Source organism: Marmota marmota, unplaced genomic scaffold (genome assembly GCF_001458135.2).
Source record: "Marmota marmota marmota unplaced genomic scaffold, marMar, whole genome shotgun sequence".
NCBI lineage: Eukaryota > Metazoa > Chordata > Mammalia > Rodentia > Sciuridae > Marmota > Marmota marmota.
In genome coordinates, this window is record NW_026000016.1 from 5,676,566 (window position 1) to 5,704,241 (window position 27,676).

Below are 27,676 nucleotides of genomic sequence, written 5' to 3' on the forward strand. Positions count from 1 at the left end.
GAGAGAGAGAGGAGAGGAAGAAAGAGAGGAGAAAAAAAAAAGGAGGGGGGAGGGGGGAGGATGGGAAAGGCAGCGGAGCACAACAGACACTAGTATGGCAATTTGTAAATCAATGGATGTGTAACTGATGTGATTCTGCAATCTATGTATGGGGTGAAGGTGGGAGTTCATAACCCACTTGAATCAAAGTGTCGAATATGATATGTCAAGAAATTTGTAATGTTTTGAACAACCCACAATAAAAAATTTAAAAAAAAAAAAATCGAAGAAACTTAGCACAAACTGGTTTACAGTGTTTTCCTAATTAAATTAGTTGATTCACAAAGACCTCTGCTTCAGGAACTAGCAAAATAAAGAATAGACTTTTACCCCTCTAACTACTAGCCCAATCTTGGAAATAGAAACAATAACCAGCAATCTTCCACACGGTGCTATCAGGAATGTATGGGGCAGTCAGCAGGAAGTTATGGTTGAAGAAATGTTCTTTGTTTCCATCAAACTTCACAGTTCCACTGGTTACAACAAGAACTATAGACTGGGACTGGGTAGCTTGCTCATGGTCTGGTTGGCAATCTAACATATTGACCTGGAACTCACTAGAAGGCAACATCTTAAAAAAATTACTTAGGGCATCTAGCTCTATAACAACACTTCCATTCCATATTAAAGTGGCCTTGTCCAAATACAGTCTGGTTCCTTCTTCTTTTGTCCATTGTCTCATAGTAAATATTGACAAATTCCTCAGCAGCTCTACATGCCTGACCTATGTAAGTTTTAAAATCCACCGATTTGGTCCTAGAGGAGTTTGAATAAGTATGTTCCAGCTGTGGCGGCGTCACTATGTCCTCATGTGTCTGCCTCGTTCGGCTTTCTTCCTCCTCTGCAGGCTTCTGACTCTGAACCATATTCTTGAGCTCTTTTTTTCTGTCAAATGACAAACATCAGAGCACTCATTTATAACAAGTGTGGACAGTATGTTCTTGTCTCCTCTGTATCCTTGTTTTAACAATCCAAAATTTCTCCCATGGTCAATGATTCCACTTTTTCATCACTACATTTGGCATATTACCTATTTTTCAGGGACACATGCCTTAGGTCTTACAGTATGCTATGAACATCAATTGATCCACAATGCATACCTGAGAGACCAAGAAATATAGATCTTCGGGCTGGGGTTGTGGCTCAGCGGTAGAGCGCTCACCTAGCATTTGCAAGGCGTTGGATTCGATCCTCAGAACCACATGAAAATAAATAAAATAAAGGTACTGTGTCCAACTACTTCTAAAAAAATAAATATTTTTTAAAAAAGAAAATATAAATCAAATCTGTATCACGATTCAGTGGAATACTTTCAACTGGCTCAATTAGGAAACAGCACCCTCTGCAATTACGAAGTATCTCAGTACAATCTGTTAGATGAAAATATCATTTGTCATTATTTAACATCATAAAAATTAAAACGCACTCATTTATCACAGAGATAGGTAAGAGATAAAAATCCTTGTGACTGAACATGGAATTCAATAGAACACTCTGTTAAAAACTTTTATATTGGTTTTTCAAGTTCTCCCACAGCCAACTTTTACTCTTCCTATTGCTCTGAGGAGATACTTGTGTTCCTTCTGAGGAAATGGTAGAATGAGCTAACCAGGAACAATGTTAAATACCTTTAAAAAATATTAATAAAAAATTAACTCCATGGTAATATACCATCTATGGTTTCATAAGCCATATAATATGTACTCTTCATATAAATGTCCTACTAAAGCTCTGGGCCCTACCATTGTTCTGAAAAAGAGAGCACCAAAAACAAATCATACAATAAAGCCCAGAGTTCTGTGGACAAAAACAGACTTTAACTCAGAATTTTATATGCTGTACCCCTTGCTATAAATGCTATATGAGCATTAAATTATGTGCTATTTCCAATTAGTTACAAATTTTTTAAAAAAACTGTACAAAATGATACTACCATCCATACATAAACTTTTCCCAGAATACTTCCGTCTATGCAACCATTTTTTTAAAGTTATTTGCATAGAAGACTTTAGAAAACAAAGTCATAAAAAGGCATTCAGTTCCTCTACTTTATACACAGACCTGAAATTCTCGCCCTCAGCAAGGAGGATACAGAAACACCCTAATCCTCTCTCTGCTACCATTCAGCATCCATCCAGATGTTCAACCAAACACTGCTGGAAAGCAAGGAATCCAACAGTGACAACTATAGTGGGGTCTATGAAGCACTTTGCTTTTCTTGTCTTGTCTCATTTAATCTTCCAACATCCCTACGAAGTAGATTTCATTATTCCCACGTGGTAAATTAAGGGAATAAGATGGCCAGATGTAAACATCCAAAACCACAACAAGAATGAAGTAGGGACAAAATTCAAAGTCAAGTATGTCTTAGGCTGTCTTCTGACACTTAAGTTTGCTTATTACTATTTAATTTATTCCTGGGTTCTAAAATCCTTTCTGTTCACAATCTAGCGGGCGGGGGGCTGTCTCTTATNGGTGGCACACACCTCTTATCCCAGTGGCTTGGGAGGCTGAGACAGGAGGATCGCAAGTTCAAAGCCAGCCTTGGCAAAAGCAAGGCACTGAGCAACTCAGTGAGACCCTGTCTCTAAATAAATAGAAAGTAGGGCAGGAATGTGGAGTTCAATCACTGGCTCCCCCCACCCCCAATCAGACACAGAATTAACAAATATAATGGGACACAAAAGAGGCAAATGGAGCAGGGAAGGTTAATTCCCAGGAAAAGCCTGAGCCACAGTGAGCAAAGGCTCACCAGGAGCCAGGGAATGTTCAGAGTATAAGAAGAAAGAATTGGGAATTTTAAGCAATATATCAAATTGCCATCAATAACTCCTAAAATGCAAAGGGATTTTCTCAGTCTTCATCAACTTGCCTAAATACTCAACATTACTGACCATCCTTCTTCATCTCGAAGTTCTTTCCTTCTTTCACTCTTTGACTGCCTGTCTAGGTTCCTGTCCTCTCTGCCCATTCTTTCTAGGTTTTACCTTGTTATTTGCCTCCAAATCATGAGACTGTGAGTCCTGTCCTAGAGCTTCCATCCTGGCTCAACTGTCAGTGCCTTAGAAACACAGTATTCCTGCCCTGTCCCCATCCTCCTTCTGAGCTCAAATGCCACATTTAAAACTGTGAGGAAAATGACAAACACCTGTCATCAGTGGGCACAGAAAGGACAGGATGAGACATTTAGGAAGGCAGAGAAAGGCAAGATTATGCAGGGCTTCACATGCCAAGGAGTGTCACTGAAGGCCACTTTGAAGAACAGTGAATTGTTCAAAGTAGTGTTTGCATAAAATGAGCCTGGCAAGATTATAAAAGATGAATCTAAAAGAAAGAAACTAAGGCAAGAAGACCACTACATACACATTTAGTAAATAAAGACAAAAACTAGTATGGAAACCATGGAAAAAGGAAGGAAGGAGGTTTTCTCAGAGTCCAAGTTAGAGAAACAAGGAGTATTGCTAATATAAATATTCAGGTCACATCTCATCCATCAGTCATCATGTGCAAGTATCTCATTCCTCCCATGTCCAAGAACTGGGCTGAAAAGAGGTATTACCAACATTATCCATGAACAATCCCTGCTTTGAAAGTACATAGGCTAAGGGGGGCAGGGGGGAAACAGGCAAAGAAATCCAGCTTTTTTGTTAAAACCTTATAAAACAGCAAGTAAAACAAGCAACCTAATAGACAATCAACAATAAACAAGGTTTGAGAGTTTCTGAGATTAGATAGTTGGTGCAACAAAGAAAAGTAATAATATGGAAAATATAAGGCACTTCCCATCACCTGGCTAAGCCTCTGGAATAACTGCACAGAAATACAAAGACAGAAAAGATTCAAAATCATTATCATCCCAGGCCTATAATTAGCTAATATTTAATTTAGGCCTTGTATCTAGCCTGTTTCGAGGCATCCACAATATACATGAACACTGTGAGTATGGGTAAGGGATACATGAATCAATATAACAGAATTTACTTATCCTCTTTGAGCACATGCCATCACTAGCAAAATTCTGGTGGTTGAGAAGTCTCTATGAGCTAATAAAGCAGTCAGTGATTTTCAAACTTTTGAGTAAATTATCTGGGCAATTTACTAAAAATGCATGTTCTCCAATCCTATCTCTGCCAATTCTGATTTAGAAATCTTGTTTTCTAAATACAAAGGGATTTTCTCAGTCTTCATCAACTTGCCTAAATACTCAACATTACTAACCATCCTTCTTCGTCTTAAAGTTCTTTCCTTCTTTCACTTTTTGACTGCTTGTCTAGGTTCCCATCCTCTCTGACCACTCTTTCTATGTTTATTTCTTTATTTGCCTCCAAATCATGAGACTTCAGGTCCTGTCCTAGAGCCTCCATCCTAACTACATACCTACCTGGGAAATTCTGATGCAATAAGTATACAGGTCACATTTATTAATGTTCTTGAAAAGTCTGAAAATTTTAGAGTTCCAAAGGTATGCATTCAAACATACTTATTAAGACATTTGGTCACCTCTAATATAAAAGAATATTGACTAGAAATTAGTTTTTAGGAGGTCCAGTGTATTGGCCTCATATACATTAAGATTTTACACACACACACACACACACACACACACACACACTTAGATAATGCTCCAAAGGAGAAAAACAGATACACATTAGTAAGCTTAATCTCAGAAACACATTTCAGTAGCAGATTTTTATGTATCTTCAGCTCACTTAAGTGGTTGGTTCAGCACTTAAGGCCTATAAAAATCTCAGTCAAGATAAACTTACTTGGGGAAAGCCCCAAAGTATTAGCTTTCACAAAAGGGTATACTAAGCCAAGCATTAATTCTCTTAATTTATATTTTCATGACTCTTTCATATAAAGTTTATTCAATTGTTAGAATCTTCTCTTTTCTGAAAGCAAAAATACAAGTTTTCAGAGACCAAACAATTCTGTTTAAATCTTATCCACAAGACTCCCTTACAAGACTATAACTTCCCTAAGTTATGCTAAACCTTTTATTCTCAGCTTCAGCTGATTTGATGACGTCAAATCTACCTGTGAAACCAAAAAATGCTCAAACCCTTAGCAGTTCAGCTGATGCTTCTGGCTAATGAGTCTAAGGTCACGGGTGATGTCTCAAGACTCATATGTCCTGCTCTGTCCCTCAGTCCCACTGATACACCTGTGTGAAAATCAGTATTGAAACTCACCAGAAATTCATATACTCTTAACCAATCTTGTCCACAGTGCTCTGCAAAGCTATCTCTGCTTAAATATTTGTTAATCCAGACTCTTTTTTATATGTTAACACTGAACTACTTCCACAAAGTAAGGTAGGCAGATTTCCATGATGTCACATCAACAGGAAGTTCCTCAAGGTAACAGTTCAATGCTGCTCTTTCCTGTACACCAAAAAAGTGAAGAAAGCTGGGCCATTTCTTAAGACCAGTGGTGATAAGATCTCAGAATTCAGAAGTGGAAATACACCAGCCTGGAGCCTAAAGCCCTGTTTACTCTGCCCTGCTGAGTCTCTTGCCCACTCCTGACCTCAAATAATTCAAATCCTGATGAAGGAGGGTCAAACAAGGAAGATGACCTGACCCCCTTGGACGATCTGACTCTTTACTTTAATCCCAAATTAGATTAAAGCTTCTACTTTAATCCCAAATTATAAGGCATTCCTGTGCCATATTGCTCAGGCGCAGAAGGGCCAGCCTGACCCTCGGGGCCCAGCAGTGGAGCAGCCAGAGCCCAAGGGCGTCCCTCATGTCTTACTATTCCATTACTCATGATCTCTGGAGAACATTCTGAAAATACCATGAAAGGGGGATGCAGACAGTTCCGCCACAAACTAGAATCAGTTTCACTAGCAGAGATGTACCCATGACATCTGAACAGAGTATAAAATGACCACCAACAACCATGTCTGAAAAGTAACAAGAACACATATACATAACCTCGTAGCAAATAAAAAAAAAAGGCAAAAAAAAGTTTAAGACAAATGTATACAATAAAAACTGAAAATACAGAAAAGCTTATCAATTCAATTGAAAAGTTTTTTTTTCAAACTAAAGGAGAAGATTGATTATTCCATTTTAGTGGCAGAACAGTTTCTGAAAAGAGAAATATTGAGAGAGTTTATAAATAAATGCTAGAGATGAAGATAGAACTTAAAGCCTAGAAAATGTACAAGACTCACCCAAGGCCACACAGCCTAAGACTGAGTAAACGTTGTAACAGGTCTCCAGATTTCTAGTTATGTGACTCCTCAAATAAGCATTTTTCATCTTCACTGTAATAACCTACAGGCAAGAGGACTCCACACCATCATCAGTAATCAATTCCCGATTCCAGCCTTGCTTGCTCTCAAGTTTCCTTGGCATGTGCATCATCTTCTCCTGACCATTTTAACCTGCTTCTAATATCCTTCCAATTATTAGCCAGGCATTTAAACCAGCATAATCACTCCAAAAATTTTTTAAGGGTGTGGAAGAGGAACAGTAAGTGTGTGAATGTTTTTTGTACCTTGTTACTTAGGAGAATATACAAAATTACAGGTCCCTTGAGAGCAGGCTTGGGTAAATGAAATCTTTTACTTCTGTTAACTCAGATACCTTTTTCTGGTTTAGAAATGCTATTGTCCAACTGCAGACTTGTGAAGCTCTCCAAGACACTGACCCCCACCACACCTGACAGCCCTGTCACGCCCAGATGCCTTGGCTCAAGGTAGGAGCGGAGACATGTGCTCTGATGATATCTAGAAGGCCACCTCCAGGAAGCCAGTTTCTTTCAGAACTGTATTCCAGAAATGTCTAAATGGCCCCTACTTTTAATGTTTGATAAAATCCATGACATCTGCGCTCACGTAATCTCACAAGAAAAAATGTTCTTTACCTAGCAATATTATTAATAACTAATATTTACTGAGCACTTACTTTGTAAGAATCACTTTATCTTATTGTTTCATTTTATCCCTAATTTTATGAAGTAGATATTTTTATTATCCCCATTTTGTAAGAAGAGAGTTAATTAGCAGGCCCAGGTTCAAATGAGTGGCATCTAGTAAAGCAGGGATTCAAACCTGCATACAGACTGAAATTTAGATCCTCAGTTTTTCCAGGGCCCCTAAATCTTCCTGCTTTTCAGTTGTAACTTCAAGAGCAAGGACAGCCAATGGCACTGGGAAGTATTTACTTCCCTCTCTGCAGACAGGAGTTCTGGTGTCCTTGCCCTTTCCCTCCTATCCCTACTCATTAATTCCTAATGAATTACCTTAAAACTCCAACTTATGATCACATCACTGCCTGCTGAAAAATCTTCCTCACTGCTTTGAGAATACAGCTCAAATTCCCTTCTTCCATGTGGTTTCAACCAATTTCTGCATTCTTGTCTTTTCACCTCTACATAAACCTTTATAGCAGCCGGAATTATTGTCTGAAACACTCGTTTGTTTAAGAAATAATAACTGATCACCTACTGTACCTACTCCATTACCATCCATTGAACATCTGCTAGCACCAGCACTATGTGGTAAATGTGACTGATCTGGCTTCTGCCTTCACAGAACCTTGAAATAATCCTTGTTGATAACCCTCTCCATGCCTGCAACACTCATCTTCTCCTCTTCATCAAAAAGGCACTAGGGTCCAATGCTCAACTTAAGTCTTGTGCCTCATGCCATTTCCACCCAGGCTTTTCCTCCTCCTCTAACATAGGTCCTATAGCTGGTAGCACTATAGCACTGGCAGGACTATACACCACGAGAGTGCCAGGCATTCAACGGTGCTCAATAAATACTATTTCACTCGTTTCTTGCACCTTCTTATCTAATAAAGATTTCTTGTTTTGTGACTTTTCATTGTATGTCTTATTTCTCACATAAACTCTCTACTCCTTGGTGAGTACTGTTATTTCTATCCTTATGCTATCCTGCATTTTGTACATGTCCAGTACTTGTTGAGAGAAAACCTCCCACCATTGTCTCTAAAGCACTGCTGATTAATATTTTAGTACAGACCCATTCCATCACAATTTTAAAATGACTGTTTAAAAACTGCAGGCCACTTTCTTTCAAGAAGCCTTTGAACTTGAGACCTTCCTTAAAAATTAAGGCATCAATCTTTTATTTTTTAAATTTTAGCTGGTTATGTTAAAAAACACACTAATGGGGTAACATTGTTATTTCAATAGATACACATTTACAATGTTTAAATCAAGTTAAACATGTGTAGTTCCTCAAACATTGATCATTTCTTTCTGATAAAAATAAGACATAATTCTAACAAAAGTGTGAAAGAGAAAAGGGTCTCCTTTTGTCCCAAATTTAAAATAAGCACCTATTTTCAGTGCCAAACTAGAAGCGTGGACCACTGACAATTGGCTAAATCCAGCAGATCAATCCAGCCCTTGTGAAAAATACACCACTATGCTTAGAGGTGAACTTCAGATTATAGAGGCAGTCATTCTGACACCAGGGCAGAGTCCCTGTTCACAGTGGGTGAAGGAACAGCTACAGGGCTCTGGACTTGTAGTCCCAGGAACTGAGTTTCTCTACTGAGCAACACAACAGGCTGCACAGCACAAACCACAGGCAGACAGATGGTGGCAAGAACTCCAAAAGTCCTGCCACATTAGCCTCAACCCTAGTCAACCCCAAAAAGCCAAATGTATACACCACACTGAGGGGCACTTGTTTTTTCCCTGAGCAGAACAGAAATAGACCAAACAAAAGCTGTATAAGTATATATATGCTACCTTATAGCTGCCTGTTCTGCAGATTACATATCAGAGGGTAAACTGGTACAACGGGGTGGATGGGGGGGGGGGCGGTTAGTAATAGCATCATGCATTAAACAATAAAAACCCTAAACACATACCTAGCTCTTGACAATTCTAATTTTTCCTAAGCAAAAGACAAAGATGAAATGCAACCCAGTATGTATGTGCATAATCAATCTTCTCAGAATTTTATCTAATATTAAAAACTCTAAAACAAGAACTCGGATAAACAATGAGACACTCAAAAATAAACTTCTACCCATAGTCACTAAAAATGATGAGACAGGGCTGGGTGTAGCTGAGTGGTAGAGTGCTCACCTAGCATGCAAAAGGCCTTGGGCTGGGTCCCTAACACAGGAAATAATATATTTACTGCCATGGAAAGGTTTGTAAAAAAGTTAAATTTTAAAATAGTACCCAAAAAGAATCTCTTACAAAATGTATCCCAAATACAAGAAGTAACCATGACAATATTTCTACGAGTCTATTAAAACTCTTTCAATGGATTTTTGGTTGTTGTTGTTTCTTGTTTTTGTTTTGTAATGCTGGGGATCAAACTCAGGGCCTCAAGTATACCAGGCATGAAGTTTACTCCACTGAGCTACATTCCTAGTCCTAATGGAAATTTTATGTTAGAACAAAAGGCAATTCAGTTGCCCTACAAAAATCTGTGTCAAATCCCTTCTCCTCACATACCATGGCATTCAAGGAAGACCACTGAAGGAGCTAGCAATAAATAGTCGCCCCCAATCTATGCTATCTAATACAGTAGCCAGTACTACATATAACCATATAAATCTATTTCTTATAATTAAATAAAATTTGCCAGGTGTGGTGACACATGCCTGTCATCCCAATAACTCAGGAGGCCAAGGCAAGAAGATCAAGTTCGACGCCAGTGTGGGTAACTTAATGAGACCCTGTCCAAATAAATAAATAAATAAATAAAGTTAGGGATACAACTCAGTGATAGAGCACCCGTGGGTTCAACCCCCAGTGCCTCCAAAAAAAATTTTAATATAAAATTCTGATCTTCAATCACACCAGCTACATTTCAAGAACTTAACAACCACATGTTGAACACAAGACACTACCACACTGGACAATATAGACAGAGAACATTTCCATCTTCAAGAAAGCTCTAGTACAGAGTGCTACCTTAGAACAAAAGGAAAAAGTAAGTGTGAAGATAACAAAGTATAGAAGTACAGCCCAAGTTTCCAGGTTAGTGTCCACACTAAGCTTTAACACAGGTCTGAGTAGAGCAACTGCTGAAAAACCTTGGACTCTTTGTTAATAGAGATAACAATCATAAAAAAAAAATGATTAAGTATGCATATGCTATCCTTTGAAGTTAAAATTCATAAATGTTAGACTTAGTCCAATGTTGAGGCCACTGAATAAAGATGTGTACTATTCTTTAGAAATGAACTGACTTTCAAAAGTTATTAGGAGACATAAATTGGATAAGGCCTTATTTAGGTATACCAACAGGAGAGTTGGGACCTTTATTTGATATCCTAAAAGGTCCATCAGATCCAAATTCACCCCGAATGTTAACGCCTGAAGCAAGAAAGGCATTAAAAATCATTGAAACATATATGGAAAATATGCATTTGGATAGAATTGATATAAGTTTGCCTTTATTATTTATTGTACTACCAACAAAAAATATTCCTACAGGAGTATTTTGGCAAGAAGGTCCATTATTATGGATACATTTATCTTATTCTCCTAACACTATTCTTACTAGGTATCCTGAGGCTGTAGGACAATTAATACTCAAAGGAATAAAAGCAGCAAAGGGAGTGTTTGGAATTTCTCCCAATAAAATTATTACTCCATATACTATGAATCAAATTGATGAGTTAGCTAATGAGTTAAATACTTGGGCAATAATCATGTGCAAATCTAATGTTTCATTTGATAACCACTTACCATCTAATCCTTTATTGTCTTTTTGGTCATTGCATCCTGTAATTTTTCCAAAAATGACAAGAAAAACACCTATCATGAATGCTCCAAATATATTCACTGATGGGTCAAATAATGGTACAGCAGCAGTAGTTACCCCTGATCAAACTTTTACATTTTTAGTACCCAAACAATCAGCTCAAAAGGTAGAGCTTAATGCAGTTTTACAAGCTTTTGTGATGTTTAAAGATTCTGTATTTAATTTATTTTCTGATAGTCAGTATGTAGTTAATGCTATAGTATCTCTTGAAGATGCTGGTAGGATTTCCCCTTCTTCTACTGTTTTCTCTTTGCTTTCCACTATACAAAGTCTAATCTGGGACAGAAAAGATCCATTCTTTATAGGACATATCAGGGCACATACAGGATTGCCTGGAGCCCTTAGTTTGGGCAATGATTTAGCAGATAAAACTACACATGACATACATATTTTCTCTACACTAGAAGAAGCTATAAATTTTCATAAAAAGTTCCATGTCAATGCTAATACTTTACAAAAGCGTTTTAAAATAACTAAGGAACAAGCTAGACAAATAATAAAACAATGTCAAAATTGTGTGACCTTTTTACCACAAGTTAATCTTGGAGTCAATCCTAGAGGATTGATACCTAACCATATTTGGCAGATGGACGTCACACACTTGCCAGAATTTGGAAAATTAAAATATTTGCATGTTACAGTTGATACTTCTTCTGGATTTTTGATGGGCTCCCTTCATGCCGGAGAAAAAACTAAAGATGTTATAGCTCATTGCTTACAAAATTTTGCCACTGTGGGTGTTCCAAAACAGTTAAAAACAGATAATGCCCCTGGTTATACTTCTACCTCTTTTAAACAATTTTGCTCAACATTTGGCATTACTCATATAACAGGAATCCCATACAATCCACAGGGACAAGGCATAGTTGAAAGAGCTCATCAAACTATTAAAATGTACTTATTAAAGCAAAAAGAAGGAATTGGGAAGGGGTATATATTCCCCAAAGATAAACTTAAAATAACCCTTTTTACTCTAAACTTTTTAAATTTGGATTCATCAGGACTTAGTGCTGCGGAAAGGCATATGTGTCCAAAAAATGTACATAAGCCCAAGGTACTTTGGAAGGATATTCTAACAGGACAATGGAAAGGTCCTGACCCAGTAATTGTCTGGAGTCGGGGGTCTGTTTGTGTGTTTCCACAGGGAGAACAGCAGCCGATTTGGATTCCAGAGAGATTAACCAAGGTCCTGACCCAGTGATTGTCTGGAGTCGGGGGTCTGTTTATGTGTTTCCACAGGGAGAACAGCAGCCGATTTGGATTCCAGAAAGATTAACTAAAGCGATTTCTACAGACCAAAAAGAAGATGATTTGGCTCAAATCCATAACAACTGATATCCAAAACTCCAGTTTGGCTATTCTTACATCTGCAACAGAACCAGGATGCTTTTTTCAATATCTATTTTATTATTGCCCTTTGCCATATCATGAAGTTCTATTTTGTTTTTTGAGCTCATACAGACCTAGGTTAATGTTTTGCTGATCAGTTCTATTTTTTGACTATAGAGTTTTTAAACATTGCAATGGAGATTTCACCTGTAAAAAGTTATAAGGCCTTTACTATAATGTTATGTGTTGTATGTATTATATTATGTGTGCACACTTGTGTTTTGTGTTATATGTTTGAATGTATGTATGTCCATATATCATATATGATGAGCGCTCATGATAAAATGGATCCAAAATTTTTTTTTTCACGTGATTTATATGGTTTAATTTAAATTGGGTAAACAACTGTTGAGGATTGTTTTAATATGTAAACAAAAAAGAAGGTTAACAGATCTGTTTGTTTACTTTCACCTTTCCTTTTCATTATATTTAATAATTCTCTTAAAGACAATGTAAATTGTTAAGAAAATTGTTTTCTTTTAGTGCCTTCTGTAATGTTACATAATTTTTTCTTTAGCCATTATTGCCAGAATTCCTATCTTCATCCCAGTGCTGGTGAAGTCAAAGATAAAACCAATCTACAGCTTCTACAATAGCCATCACTGAACTGCTTGCAGAACTTGCCTGGACACATTGTGAGCTCACCTGTATGCATTGTGAACTATCTGTTGGTGCAGCGACTTGTGGTAGTGTTGGGGTATTTTTGCTGATGATGTCATCGGTGGTACAATTTTTCCAAAAGGAGCCGTCAATTGGCTTGGTGTATCTTCCTCCCTTCTGCTTGTCATGATCGTCCAGCTAAAATTTGGGGGCCAACAGAGGTGAGGCAAAGAACCTCACCCCCCCGCTGGTACAAAGACCTCTCCACAGGTGTGGCTGTATATTGGACCGGTAGTCAATGACGGGTAAGATCCAATTGCAATGGTACCAACCTAACGGGTAAGGACCATATGTACTATTGGACAACCTAAGGCAGGCACGGTCCCTAAGCCACATGCTTGTTGTTTAAACAGAGAGGGGGAGATGTTGAGAGCCACAGCCGAAGGGGCCCCAGCAAACTTCCAGCTGCCGGCTGATGATTGGCTCACAGCGGCCCCAGCAACATCTAGCTGATTGGCTCCTCTGCGGTGATGCTCATTGGGCTGTTTCCCTGCCCTTTCAGACCACGGAGCTGCTCATTGGGGGACTTTTTTGGCTCCGCCCACGTGACCCAGCCAATCGGCCTCAAGAGCAGGAGGATTGTGGGAGGTGGAGAGAAGCTTGTGTGGGAGAGAGAGGCTTGTGGAAAGCCGGTGGTGGCAGTTGAGGCTCTGAGGGTTTTTCCTGAGAGGCTGTTTTGTTTGGGGTGTGTGGTTCTAAAAATAAAGTTAGTTTCTTTTGACAAGTGGCTCCTGATTGTGCCCAGCCAGACTGCGGCAGGCACACACTTGTAATCCCAGGGATTCAGGAGGCTGAGGCAGGAGAATCACAAGTTTGAGTCAGTCTCAGCAACTTAGTGGACCTTTGTCTCAAAATAAAGAACTGACTAAAAAGAATTGGGGACATAAGTCAGAGGTAAAGCACCCTGGGATCAATCACCAATACCAAAAAAAGAAAAAGAAAAAGAGAAAAATAAATTGAGCCAACTTATTTTTTTAATATAATTTCTTAAGTTTAGATATAAATAAGTATTTAAAAACCTCATTACTCAACTTTTACATTAAGCCCCAAATCTATGCTATTTTCAAAATAAAATAATCATTCTCAAAAGGCAAATGATTAGCACCATCTCATCAAGAAAACGAATGTGTAACAAGCTGTTATGATTTCAATATTAGGTATCCCCCAAAAACTCATGTGAGAGACAATGCAAGAAAGTTTAGATGATTGGGTTATGAGAACCTTAACCTAATCAGTGCATTAATTCCCTGGTAGGGATTTACTAGGTGGTGATTATAGGCAGGTACAGTATGACTAGAGGAGATAGGTCAATTGGGACAGACATGCCTTTGGATTTTATATTTTGTCCACAGTGAGGGGAAGTCTGTCTCTTTCACTCTGCTTCATGGTGGCCATATCCTGAACCATTTTTCTCCACCACATTCTTCCACCATGATGTGCTGCCTCACCTTAGGTCCAGAGCAATGGCCATCTAAGGACTGAGATCTCTGAAACTGTGAGCCTCAAATAAATTTTTCCTCCTCTAAAACTGTTCTTGTCAGGTCTTTTGGTTATAGCAGCAAAAAAGCTGGCTAAAACTCAAGCTAAAATGAAAATCTATAAAATTTTTAGAATGTCAGTAACCTCATTTTAGAAGTACATGTATGCATGCAAAATAATACTGCTCATGTATTTATGCATATAATGATACACAACATGGAAAAAGAGAAAGAACACGTCCAAGCTACTAAAAACACTCTAACACCAGTATCTTCATCTTGAGACAAAGCATCAACTCTCAATTTTTCAGGTAAATAAAAGTGAACAAGGAATTCAACCATACAAACAAAAGAATCTCTGGCTGCTCCTTACAACACAGAAATCGTTCCTGTTGGCTTTTATAATACACTAATATTTTTGCAGCTGATAAATCAGTCAAATTGTTATTCTTTTTTTTTTTTTTCCTTTGGGGTGCTGAGAATCAAACCCAGTGCCTTACATGTGCTAGGCAAGCACTCTACCACTGAGCCACAACACCAGGCCCCAATTATTATTCTTATTTTTAAATAATTTTCAGATTACAGGAGAATTATAAAAATAGTTCAGAGTTCCCATATGCCCTTCACTCAATCTCCTCTAAGGTTTATACTTTATATAGCCATAATACAATTTTCAAAACTAAGAAACTGACAGTCATATAATAAAATATAATAAAGATTTTATTTACACTTCTAATTACTTTCTCTTCCCCTAATATTATACTTAACTGGCAACTTCTAAGAAAACAAGATTAGCAGAAGTAAAAGAGAAATAGCAATCTCAAAACCCAGAAGTTATCCAAAAATATATAAATTTGCCATAGGTAATTCAGTAGCGGATAATCCTGACAATAACAACATACAAATAAGGAAGACTCTTAGTTCTATTTTTCTTCTACAGTTTTTTTATTTCTGATGTTCAACTTCTTTTTATTTGGCAAGTAGGAAGCACAGATATGTCTTCTCAATTTTAATTTGAAAAATAAAGCAGAGAAGAAATTAATCTAGGTTCTATATAAGATATTAAGGCTTCAATTAAAAAAATACCACTGTAAAGGGACTAAAAACAAGTTTTATATCATGAGTACTAAGTTAAAACATAAATATGTATATATATTTTCTTTTCTAGCTGAATACCAAATTTATGTTACTCTTGCTTTCTCTCCATTTCAAAAGTCCTGCAGTAAAGATAACTAATGTTCTCCAGGAAAGATAACCTATCTATTTATACTCCATAAACTTCACCAGCTCAAGAAACATTACCAGGTCCATTTGAGACAGGACTTATTGTTAAGATATAAAACCCAGTGATAGAAATCTCTCATTTGCATTTGGAATTTTCCACCTTCCAAAGTCCTAGTGTCCAAAGTGCAACAGTGATGCAAAATACACTTAAGTCTACTGTTAATTAAACATATCCTATTTGGCTTCTTCAAAAGTATATACATATCAGTCTTGGTCTTAAGTAAGCAAAGTAAACACTAGGAAAATTCAAGATAGACAATTTCCATTTTTAGCAAGGGGCCAATTCTCACTTAGAACCACTCCCCAAATTTAATTTATACCACCTTTGCTTTGATAAAGATCTAATTTGTAAAAGATAAACTGCATTATGATAAGAAAGAGTTACTAGGCTAACTTATAAAGAAATTGAATTATTGAGAAAACACTAAAACGGTAACATGAAAAAAAGTATAAAAACACAATTCACAGAAATGAAATGCCTAAAAAGCATACTAATCTAAGTAATGGTCCTATTAAAGCTGACTGTCACATAAGAATTCAAACTCAAAGATGGCAATATAATACACTGCTGTATGAACTCAAAAAGCATCCTAATGGTATATATACCCTTATCACAATTCTATTCTTAACTACATAATGTTATTTTTTTTAAAAAAAAAGAGGGAGAGGGAGAGAGAGAGAGAGAGAGAATTTTTTTTTTAATATTTATTTTTTGTTTTCGGCGGACACAACATCTTTCTTTGTGTGTGGTGCTGAGGATCGAACCCTGGTCACACTCATAACAGGGGAGCGCGCTACCGCTTGAGCCACATCCCCAGCCCCAACATAATGTTATTTTTATTTTTTTTATTTATTTTTTTTAATATTTATTTTTTAGTTATTGGCGGACACAACATCTTTGTTTGTATGTGGTGCTGAGGATCGAACCCAGGCCACACGCATGCCAGGCAAGCGTGCTACCGCTTGAGCCACATCCCCAGNAAAAAAAAAAAAAAAAAAAAACGGAATCACTTGAGAATTAAAGGACTCCAGACTAACAAGAGCTGTTATAAACACAGATTCTCATCAAGCAAAGTGGACTATAAATCTGGGTCCTTCCGTCATCTATTTGACAACAATTCACAGATCAGAACATTCCGATCTTTTTGCATTACTGGAAGTAGAAGAGAAAATTACATTTTTAACAGTAATATGTTAAAGTGAATTTTGGAAACACTAATTATCCTATAACATTGAGAAAGATTACATAAACCTGTTCAAACCCAATATTTTACCGTCTCCCTCCTCAAAGCCAATCCCTCTTCCTCACTTCTCCAATTTTTCTATCCACTGAAACAGCATTCATCATCCAATCACCCAGGCTCCAAAATATTCAGAGTCAACCCTGAGAATCCCCTCTTTCTCTATACCTCTAGACATAAAATTATATTGCTGTTTCACTCATTCTTTCAATATGATTTCATTCCTACTCAGTGTCAGGCAGGCAGGGAATGCAAAGATCTTTAAAAGTTTCTGCTCTGACACAGTCCTGGCACATTCAGAGTATCTGGGTGTGGGGGGGTGGGGCGGGAGATGACAATTAGCAGGGTTGCTTATGAAACTTCTTTCCCACCTAACTTTCTTACACTCAGAATTTCTCACTGAACCAATACAAGTGACCTCATCAGTTCTAGTCTTTTCCTATTCCCATATGGTTCTCCTATTTACAATGTAATCTTCCTGGGGCCACTTGGATCAGATAAGCCTACTACCCCAAACCTGGTACTCCCTCGCCTGGCATTCACAGCCCTACACCTCATGGACCCACTAGAATGTAACAGATCCAAAAACTGTCTGGATAAGTCACCCCAATCTTCTTCAGCAAAATGCTCACACTCACCATGACCCAAATAAATCCTGTATTTTTTCACATCCAGACTTTTCCTACTGACTTACCCCTGCTAGAAATGTTCTCTATGTTATATCTCCTCCATGAAACTGTTCCACACCACCCAAGCTAAAAGTCATCTCTTCCACTTTTGACATTTTATCACACATTTTCTTTTTGGTTTGATTTTAGCACCTACTTCTGTACAACCAATACATTTCTTTCCACACATTGCCTTAAATGATAACATATATGCTTTTTTATCTTCCCAGTTAGAGTTTAAAGACAAAGGTCGTATCTTGTATACCTCTTTGCATGAACTTAAATAAAATGCCATCATCTTCGGTAGATGATCAATACATTTTTTTAAAAAATTAAAGAAGATTCCTGAGAGCAGAATGCCAATTCTCAAATGTATAAGTTATTCACACAAACCTGAAAATTATCATTCCATATATTTCAAATTCTTGCCTCCTCAAAAGGCAAAAAAAAAAATGATTTTCAGAAATGTATCCTAAGTAAATCCCTCAATGACATGCAAACAAAATATTATGAGAGTTTAAAAAAAAAAAAACCTAAAGGACCAAAATCTAAGGACTTAAATTCTAGCATAATTAGTACTATTGTGATTAAATAAATTATGGAATTGATTTTAAATATCACAAATAGTAGTCAATAATCATGTTTTAGAAAATTACTTAAAATTATTCCTTTTACAATAAGAGAAAAAGAAAACTATAACTGGGACCATATTTACAACACAGTCCCAATTAGATACACATAAATACATATATCAAGCAATTCATATTGGCACATACAACTGTAATCCCAGCTATTCAGGAGACTGAGTCAAGAAAATCACAAGTTCAAGGCCAGCTTGGGCAACTTAGTGAGATCCTATCTCAAAATAATAAATAAAAATGGCTAGGATATAGCTCAGTAGTAGCATGCCCCTTGGCTCAATCCCCAGTAACAAAAAAATAAATAATAAAATAAATATCAGAAAGAAAATGAATTGATGAATCAATGAATGAATAAATACCTTTATTCTAGTAAATTCACATGGTAAAAATTACATAAGTTTTCTTTCTGACCCATAGATATGGGTAGAAATTTCCAAACTTTTGAAGCTATACATTGTACATTCTATTAGGGTATTCTATAACAATACTGGTTTAAAATGTTAAGAACAAGCATTGTTCTGCATGCTTGTGGGAGTAAAGGTTGATTTTTTTCTATTTATCTTTCCAAAGTTTCCACAATTAATATACTGTTTCCATAATCCAAAAGAAAAATAACTAATACTGCCTTAAAAGTAAATCCTAATTTAAAAATTTTTGGCTTCATAAGATATGCATAATATCATAATCCAGATTCCCTATCACTTTTATTCACATTAAATTTAAGTTACAACAACAGATTCACCAAAAATCAAGATTTCAAATCACAGAAGTCCATTCTAGCAATTCCACTGCTTGGTATAGACCCAAAAGAATTAAATATCGGAACTCCACACCCTTGTTCAGAGCAAAATTATTCCCAATAGCTAAAGGGTGAAAGCAACCTAAATGTTCATCAAGAGAAGAATGGATAAACAAAATGTAGCATAAAGATACAATGAAATATTTTGAGTGAAACTAGCCAACTGCAAAAAACACAAATATTTTAAAATTCCATTTATATAAGGGATGTAGTATAGTCAAATTCAGAAACAAAAACATAATGGTGGTTGCCAGGGGCTGGGAGAGAAGGAGGAATAATTACTTATTGTTTCATAATTTAGTATGGAAGTCTGGGAAAATGAAGATTCTAGAAATAGATGGTGGTGATGGTGCACAACAATGTGCATGTAATTAATACCACCACTGAACCATACTCTTAAAAAAACGACTAAAATGATAAATTTTATTCTACATACATTTTGCCATAAAATTTGTTTTTAAAAACAAAAGCAAACAAAAGACAAAAAAACACAATCATCTGAAAACACTGGGGCAATGTTTACAGAAGTCTAACAGCTCTAGATATACACAAGGAAGCCTGACCTAAGATTCTCAAATTTACTTGAGAATCCATTAGTTTAGGGTGGATATAAAGGACAGGGGCAAGAGTGGTGGTACTTATAATCCCAGCTGTTGGGGAGGCTGAGGAAGGAGGATCCTAAATTTGAGGCCAGCTTGGGCAAATTAGCAATATCCTCTTTCAAAAATTTTTAAACAATGGGAGGGGATCTGAGGGTATAGCTCAAATGGTAGAACATTTGCCTGGCATGCTCAACACCCTGGGTTCAGTCCCCAGCAATGAGAAACAAACAAATAAGCAAATAAAAAATGAAAGCAGACAGAAATAAAAGTCTGAAGACCCAGATGCAACAACAGTTAATTACAGAACAGACCTATAGCCTGGTGCAACAGGGCAGTGGACAGCATAACAGGTAGGTGAGTGGCAGTCAGAGGCAATAGGATATTTTTGTGAGAAGACATTAGTTATGCTGCAAATCCAGAGAAGTGCAGGGGAGCAGCTCTGCCACAGGGCTCTGTAAACATGCACTTACCTAAATAAGATACGCAGGCAAGGCATGAACCACAGTTTTCTGTTTTGGAGGACCACTGTATGTTGCCCCTGAAACACAAGAGGCAAGAAACTTCTAGAAGGTCATATCCCATTCACCTCCCTATCTCCCTAATGGCTGTCAGGCGGCAGATCCTCATTGTTTCCTAGGCTCTGGAAAAGGACAGACTTTGGTCCCTCCTCACATTGCATCAAGTCAAGCTCCAGAAGATAAACCCACTTGCTACACTAGCTGTGGCTCCTCAGTAGCAGAGTATCCCGTAACTCATGCAGTCATCACCCTCTCATTTCAGTACTACCCTATCTGGTGTGCTCAACAGGGATTACAGGAAGCTGGTGTCTCTGCCCTGTTCTTCTATGTGTGTTAAGTAACCATCCAAATCTGAAAGTGGTCTGTTGTGTCTTACTTCAAGCCTTCCCTTGATTTGTCTTTGGTATGAGCTTGAGAAGTAGTAGTCCAAAATTACATCAAATTAGTAAGACTGATTACTGCTACTAATCAAATGATAATCTTTCCTCTCTGTGTGATACTAGAGATTGAACACAGGGTCTTGCACATACTCAGAAATTCTTCTACCACTGAACTACATTCCCAACACCCATCTACTCTCCCTCCATTTTTTCTTTTAGCAAGACCCAACTTGCTAAATTGCCCAGGCTGGCCTTGAACTACTCTACTAATCCTCTTGCCTCAGACTCCCAAGTAGCTGGAATTACAGACATGTATCACCATGTCCAGCTTTACATAGTGATCTTTACATGTAACCAGGATAAGGAAGACTGTTAAGTTTCTAAAATTAACCTTTCAATTTCATTTGAAATGCTCTTATTGCAAAACAATCTTGTCTTCCTCCACTAAATCCCACCATCCCTTTGAGCAAATATGTGTTCTCTTCTACTTTACTTTGTTATTCTTTCTAGCTACAGAACAATGCTTCATGCCCTTGAAGTACTCAATAAATAATGTTGACCATTTCTCACATGATTTTGTCCCTGGGCTGCAAATAGATATGCTGCTGCTTTTTGACTTCACAAAAACAGTAAGCAAAATCATGTAGGTTTTAAAAAATAAATAAATGAGCCAGGTATGGTGGCACAAATCTATAATCCCAGAAACTCAGGGAGCTAGGACAGAAGGATCTCAAGGCCCTTCTAGGCAATTTAACAAGACCCTGTCTCAAAATAAGACAGGGCTGGGGATGTAGCTCAGTGATAAAGCATTTATGGAGTCAATCCCCAGTATTGCAAAAATAAATAAATAGAAAGCCTTGCTTAAGGTCACATTTTCAGGCACCAAGATTGACTTTATGTTACTATGATGTCATATAAAAGGAAAATATTGCATCCATTTCTTAATGGGGGGTAGCATTTTTTTTCCCTAAACCAAGAGAGAAAGAATTTCTAAAGAGTAAATATCCTCCCAGAACTAAGGAAGTACTCAAGGAAAAGATAGCAACAGCCTGAAGAAGAAATAATATGAAGAGGCTTTCACCAGCCAAATTTGGGACAATCTGAGCCGCAATAAGATAGAAAGAACACAATACAACTTGTTGAAGGCAATAAGAATCCACGAATCCATACTAAAGAATATTTAAACTATAAGAAACAGCTCTTCCTTACTACCAAATGCCTACTAAAAAATATGGAACAGGCTATTATGGAAGGATAATAAAACTAATAAGTGAACATTTGATAAGAAGTAGAAATAGTTACATAGTCTCAAATTCCCCACAAGTTATTTTCTAATTACGAAGGAAAACACAGCAACACCACATTGAAGAAGTTAGCAGATATTACATCTTAACCACTTAATTCAAAGTAAACATCAGCAGTGCAGGATTAAACAAGGAGCATGCATCTCTTGATATGATGCATCTCTACTGTAATATTCCTGATAAAATGCATAATTAGAATTGAATCAAGAGGAAACATTAGACAAATCCAAATTGAGGGATATTTTACAAAATAACTGGCCTGTGCTCTTTGAAAATGCCAAGGGTCAAGAAACACAAACACGAAGAAAAGTTAGATGCTAAGTAAATGTAGTACCTCTTTTCATTCAACTTTTACTGAGTACCTACTATTAGTCAGGTACAATTCTAGGTAATGGGAATATCATGATGGGTAAGACAAACATAGTTCCTATTGTGACTAAGTTTATAATCAGGGTGGGGTGATCAAGGAACACACAAGAAATAGGCAAAAATAATAATAAGATAATGCCAGACTGTGGTAAACACTGTATAAAAAAAAAAAAAAAAGTAATAAGAGACTGATGAGACTGGAGCAAAGGCTTCTGGATCACATTTTTAGGGAAAGACCCCTAAGAAGATGGCATAGGATGCCCAGGAGCCAGTCAGGTAATGATCTCTCAGAAGAGGGTACATAATAGAAGAAATAACATGTACATACCCAGAGAAAAGGTCAGATGTGTTACCTTGAGAAAGGACCTCAAGAAGGCCCTAGTGGCTGAGTCACTATATGAGAAAGGTTTACCTGGCTGGCAGCAGCCGGCAAACACCAATGACTGGGAGCCCTGGGAAGGAGTTTGTGTAGTGCTCTAAACATAACTGGAGCCAAGTGGGGATTATAAGCAGGGCAGTGACAAGATCATCTCCACATTCCTTAAGGAAAGAGACAGAATTATAAGAACAGATTAAAGAGAACAGCTCATTATGAAGTCAAACAATAACAAGTGCTGGCGAGGATGTGGGGAAAAGGGTACACTTGTACATTGCTGGTGGGACTGCAAATTGGTGCAGCCAATTTGGAAAGCAGTATGGAGATTCCTTGGAAAGCTGGGAATGGAACCACCATTTGACCCAGCTATTCCCCTTCTCGAACTATACCCAAAAGACCTTAAAAGAGCATACTACAGGAACACAGCTACATCAATGTTCATAGCAGCACAATTCACAATAGCTAGACTGTGGAACCAACCCAGATGCCCTTCAATAGATGAATGGATAAAAAAAATGTGGCATTTATACACAATGGAATATTACTCAGCACTAAAAAATAACAAAATCATGGCATTTGCAGGGAAATGGATGGCATTAGAGCAGATTATGCTAAGTGAAGCTAGCCAATCCCTAAAAACCAAATGCCAAATGTCTTCTTTGATATAAAGGGGGGCGACTCAAAACAGAGCAAGGAGGAATAGCATGAGAAGAAGATTACCATTAAATAGGGAAGAGAGGTGCGTGGGAATGGGAGAGAGAAGGGGAATTGCACAGAAGATGGAAGGAGGCCCTCATTGTTATGCAAAATTACATATAAGATGGTGTGGGGGGGGGAATGTGTCACAGTAGATTGGATTGGTTAGAGTGAGGTGATGGGAGGGGAGGGGAGGGGAGGATAGGAAGAGTAGCAGAATACAACAGACACCAGTATGGCTGTATATATAAAAGTGGCCTATAACCAATGTGATACTGCAATCTGAACACGTGGAAAAATACCCCATTTGAATCAAATGTATGATATGTCAAGATCATTGTAATGTTTTCAGCAACTAATAAAAAATTTAAAAAGAAAAGAGAACGGCTCAAGAAGCAATTAACAAGAAGCCAAGGAAAGTTGTTGCATCTTTGCAAAGATCCCTGTGACTTCAGTATACACAGTCTTTTTCGCTCTACCTGGTTCTAACAGTGAACAGCAGCATTACTGCCAAAACAAAATCCACAATAGTGGAATACAAGGTAAATAATATGTTACTAGGTTAAATAGTGGGAATGGATTTTTCCCAAAAAATACTGCCCAACAAAATTTGCTGAAGCATTCTTCTGGTCTCCACATCTATCTTCCTTGCTTTCTCCAACAGCATACACTACCAGCTTCCCTAACACAGGAGCCTGCAGGTTGTCCAACAGGGCTTTCCATTGCTTGGTAATTCCCGGAGACCACTATGCCAATTTCACTTTTTAAAACTGGATTTTAACAAAACAACGTATTAAAAATGTACAAGTCTGAACTGGGGATACAGCTCAGTGGTAGGGCATTTGCCTAGTATGTATGTAGGTTCTATCCCCAGCACTGAAGAAAAAAAAAATGTACAAACTTACGTATTTCCCACATACTAACCTGTATTCATCAATGCTATTAGTGGACTGCTCAAATCAAATTCCAAGGAACAAAACACCATGCAATCTGTGAATTGTCTTTACAATTAGGTTTCACAAAATTAATCTAATTTATCTACAAAGCAAATTAATCTGATTTATCTACAAAGCAAAAAGAAATATACCTATATACCTCTAAGGAAAGGGTCTTGGTTTCTATCTTTATAATAAAAAATTTCTTGCAGCTAAATCAGAGTATGCATCATTTTTAAATAAAAATAAACCAACATGCAAAAAGACAATGAAAATCCTTTCTACATCTCTATAATTTATTGAAGACAATTAAAACCAAAAGAAAAACTCTATGAAGACACAAAATGGGCAGTTTTAGAACAGAAATGCTTATTTTATTTAAAGTTACTGCTTAAAAAAAAATCTAAGATGGGAAAGCTGACAGATGTTCACAACATAAAAACATTTTTTTAAATGTGAATAAAGATGAAATTTATACAGGACAACTTGAGAAAGAAAAATAGTAACTTTAATAACCAATATGGTTTCCAGCTTTCAAGATTACAAAAGTCTCAGAGACTTGACCCCCGAGCACTGGGATTGAATCCAGGGTCTCATGCATGCTAGGCAAGCACTCTAGCACTAAGCCATATCCCCAGCCCTCACAGACATTTTTTTTTTTTAATTTCTTAATACAGATAACCTTGCTTTTCATCTTATCTCTAGTATACTTTGCAATTCCTTAGGGAAAGTAAAATATGGTTTTAAAAAACACATACATGAGAAAATCATTGCAAATGCTCTTCTCTAAAATCTACTTCTACAGATCATTCATCAACCTCCTCCCCCTTATCCATTCTCCACAGCAAACAAAAGTAAAGTTCCTGTACTCCCAGGCATACCCTTGACCTCATCCTCCACCCTGTCCACATCCAACTGGACACCTTTCACAGAGGAGCCATCCCGTTAACTGGGCCGTCAACTCAATCCTCTCTACTGGGTCACAGGGATTCCAGTCAATTTTTGAGGTCCTAGAACTAACAATGTTGGGAGCTATTTCCACCACGTACAGGCAAAGAAAACTATCTGATAAAGAATTACAAAAAGGTAAGCTCAAGACACAGAAAAAGATAAAATCAACTAAAACTGATAGAATTTAAAATTAAGATACTAAAGGAGATAGCTGCCTCAGTTTCTACAGGCTGTCCAACTCCCTTCTCCAATTCCTTATGAGATTCAGGCTTCCTGCCCTTGGTCTCCATAGAAATTTATCATACATAACAACTCCTCTCTCCGCTCCCCACCTGTGTGCTCAAGTTAGTTTTAGTGGGCTTCTGTTACATATGACCAACAGAATCTTAATTAGTGCTTTTCATGAGCAGCCTCCAAGATGACCTCCAATACATCTCCTGGTATTCACACTCTATAGATATAATACCATCCCCTTGAAGTGTGGCCTGGACTTTAGTGACTTGACTCTAACAAAGAGCATGGTGGAATGTCAATTTGGGGCTTATAAGACTTCCCTCAATGGGAGGTAGGTGCCTTGTTCTCCCTTGAATCACGTGGCCTGGTTGAAGCCTTGTTGTTTGCTGGTCTATGAAAGGCCGATGAGGGGAGGGGAAAAAAAAATGATGTCTCCAAGTCAAGAGTCCCTGTGCACATGGTACCTGCAACAGCCATGTAAGTAAGCTTGAAAGCAAGCAGAATCACCCCTGCTTGAGTCTTAAGATGATTACAGCCCCAGCTGACAGCTCAAAAGACATTCTCAAAAGACACCCTCAGCCAGAGGCTCCCAAGTAAGCTTTACCTGGAGTCCAGACCCACAGAAACTAAGAGATAATTAATATTGTTTTAGGCTACTAAGTGTTGGGGTGATTTGTTACACAGCCCATAACTTCTCTAAAACTTAGTTCTTCCTAGGATTAACATCACATGTAACATTAATATGGGCCAATTTCTTCTTGAAGATATTTAACCATGCTGTGGAAACCAGTTTAAAAAGAGGTGGAGCCTATTACAGTAAGAGCTCTGATTCCAATGTCAGGAGACTTGCTCTCAGACTAGAGCTGCCAATGAATTAGATGGGTGATGCTGAGGAACAACTCTTCTTAGCAGCTCAGTTCTCTTAACTGTAAAATGAGGGTTTCTATGTTCCTTGAGGTATGAACATTCTATGATTCTATGAACACTTTTCTTATACTCACAAAAATAACACTTTTTACAATTCTAAAGACATCAATTCTATGTTCCACCCTATGACTTTGATCAGTTTCCAGAATCCAGAATATATGGGAAATTAAAAGAAAATCCAACATGTACCTATCATCATGAAATCGACTCTCCAACAAATAATCATAATGGTTATATCATTAAATAAGTCTAATTCACTGCAAAACATGTTTGGGAACTAAGCCACTAAACAAATTTAATAAAGCCATGCATGGGTGTGCCAACCTGTAGTTCCTGCTCGTCAGGAGTCTGAAAAAGGATGATCATTTGACCCTAGGAGTTGGAGACCAGGCTGGGCAACATACTGAGACCCTCATCTCAGAAAAGAAGGAAAAAATCTTTCGGAAGCAAATATCCCCCCTGGTGGTACTTACCTGCCTCTTTCTCACCCACTTTTCATGGCCTCATGCATCATACTGTCTCACAAATTTTCATTGAACACATTCCTTCATCACCCGGGGCACAGATAGGTAGTCACTCTGGCCTCCTTCACCTCTGTACACAGTACTGTAATCATTTATTTGCATATGTGTCTCCCCTGGTAAACAATTAGGTCCTTAAGGACAAGGCCCAAATGATATTGATTTTTATGTTCCCAGCACCCAGCAGGGAGCCTGAAATTTAGTACTTGTACTAAACAATTTGTTGACCTACTGAAGAACTGAACCTGGGGGCATCAAATTCTCATATTTCTAAATAGTGTCCCCTTCCTCAGGGTTCACATATCTGTGGACCACCTACATTGGCCTTGGCTCTAAGCCTAGTCATCACAGGCAATGGTATCCTCTCTCAGCAACACATACCTACTGAACTCTATTTTCTAACAGCTTCTCTGTGGTTGAGGAAAATATAATCTAGAAACACTTCCACATATGAAATGTAACCACTCAACAGAAATGATAGTTTAAAAGGAAAGGAATTCTACTAACTTCCTAGCTTGTCTATTTCCTTACAGTATTAGCATTTTGCTTATGTAACTTCTTTATAGGAAGATATCCAAACAAAAGAACTATCACCTTTTTGAACTCTGACAAAAAATTTAAATACAGCTTTGCAATCAGTTTTTCAGTCACAGCCAGCCCACACAATGACCTCAACATCAGCATTAATCTCATTTAAAAAAAAAAAAAAAAAGTAACGAGACACATACTCTGGATAAAGACTTAAATGGAATAAAACAAGTAAACCAAAGGCCAAAACATCGTAAATCAATAATCTTAAAAGAAGCAAACAAAACAACATAGCTAACTTAGATCTATCTCAGTGATTACTCTCAGCTAAACAGCTAAACAGAACCACAACACTGTATACA

General features: G+C 37.5%; 1 protein-coding gene and 1 pseudogene across 2 annotated transcripts in view; both read right to left on the reverse strand.

Annotated features, from left to right (window-relative positions):
- Ccny (cyclin Y) overlaps positions 1–20,129 on the reverse strand; it is a 197,593-nt gene extending 177,464 nt beyond the window's left edge. Inside the window, exon 1 of one of the 2 annotated variants that reach the window (XM_048809068.1) lies at positions 20,046–20,129. The gene's annotated coding sequence lies outside the window, so the exon portion shown is untranslated. The remainder of the gene's footprint in view (positions 1–20,045) is intronic. The other variant, XM_015483421.2, reaches the window with a different exon arrangement.
- On the reverse strand, positions 244–2,497 carry LOC125618431 (annotated as a pseudogene).
- Positions 20,130–27,676: the final 7,547 nt, after the last annotated feature.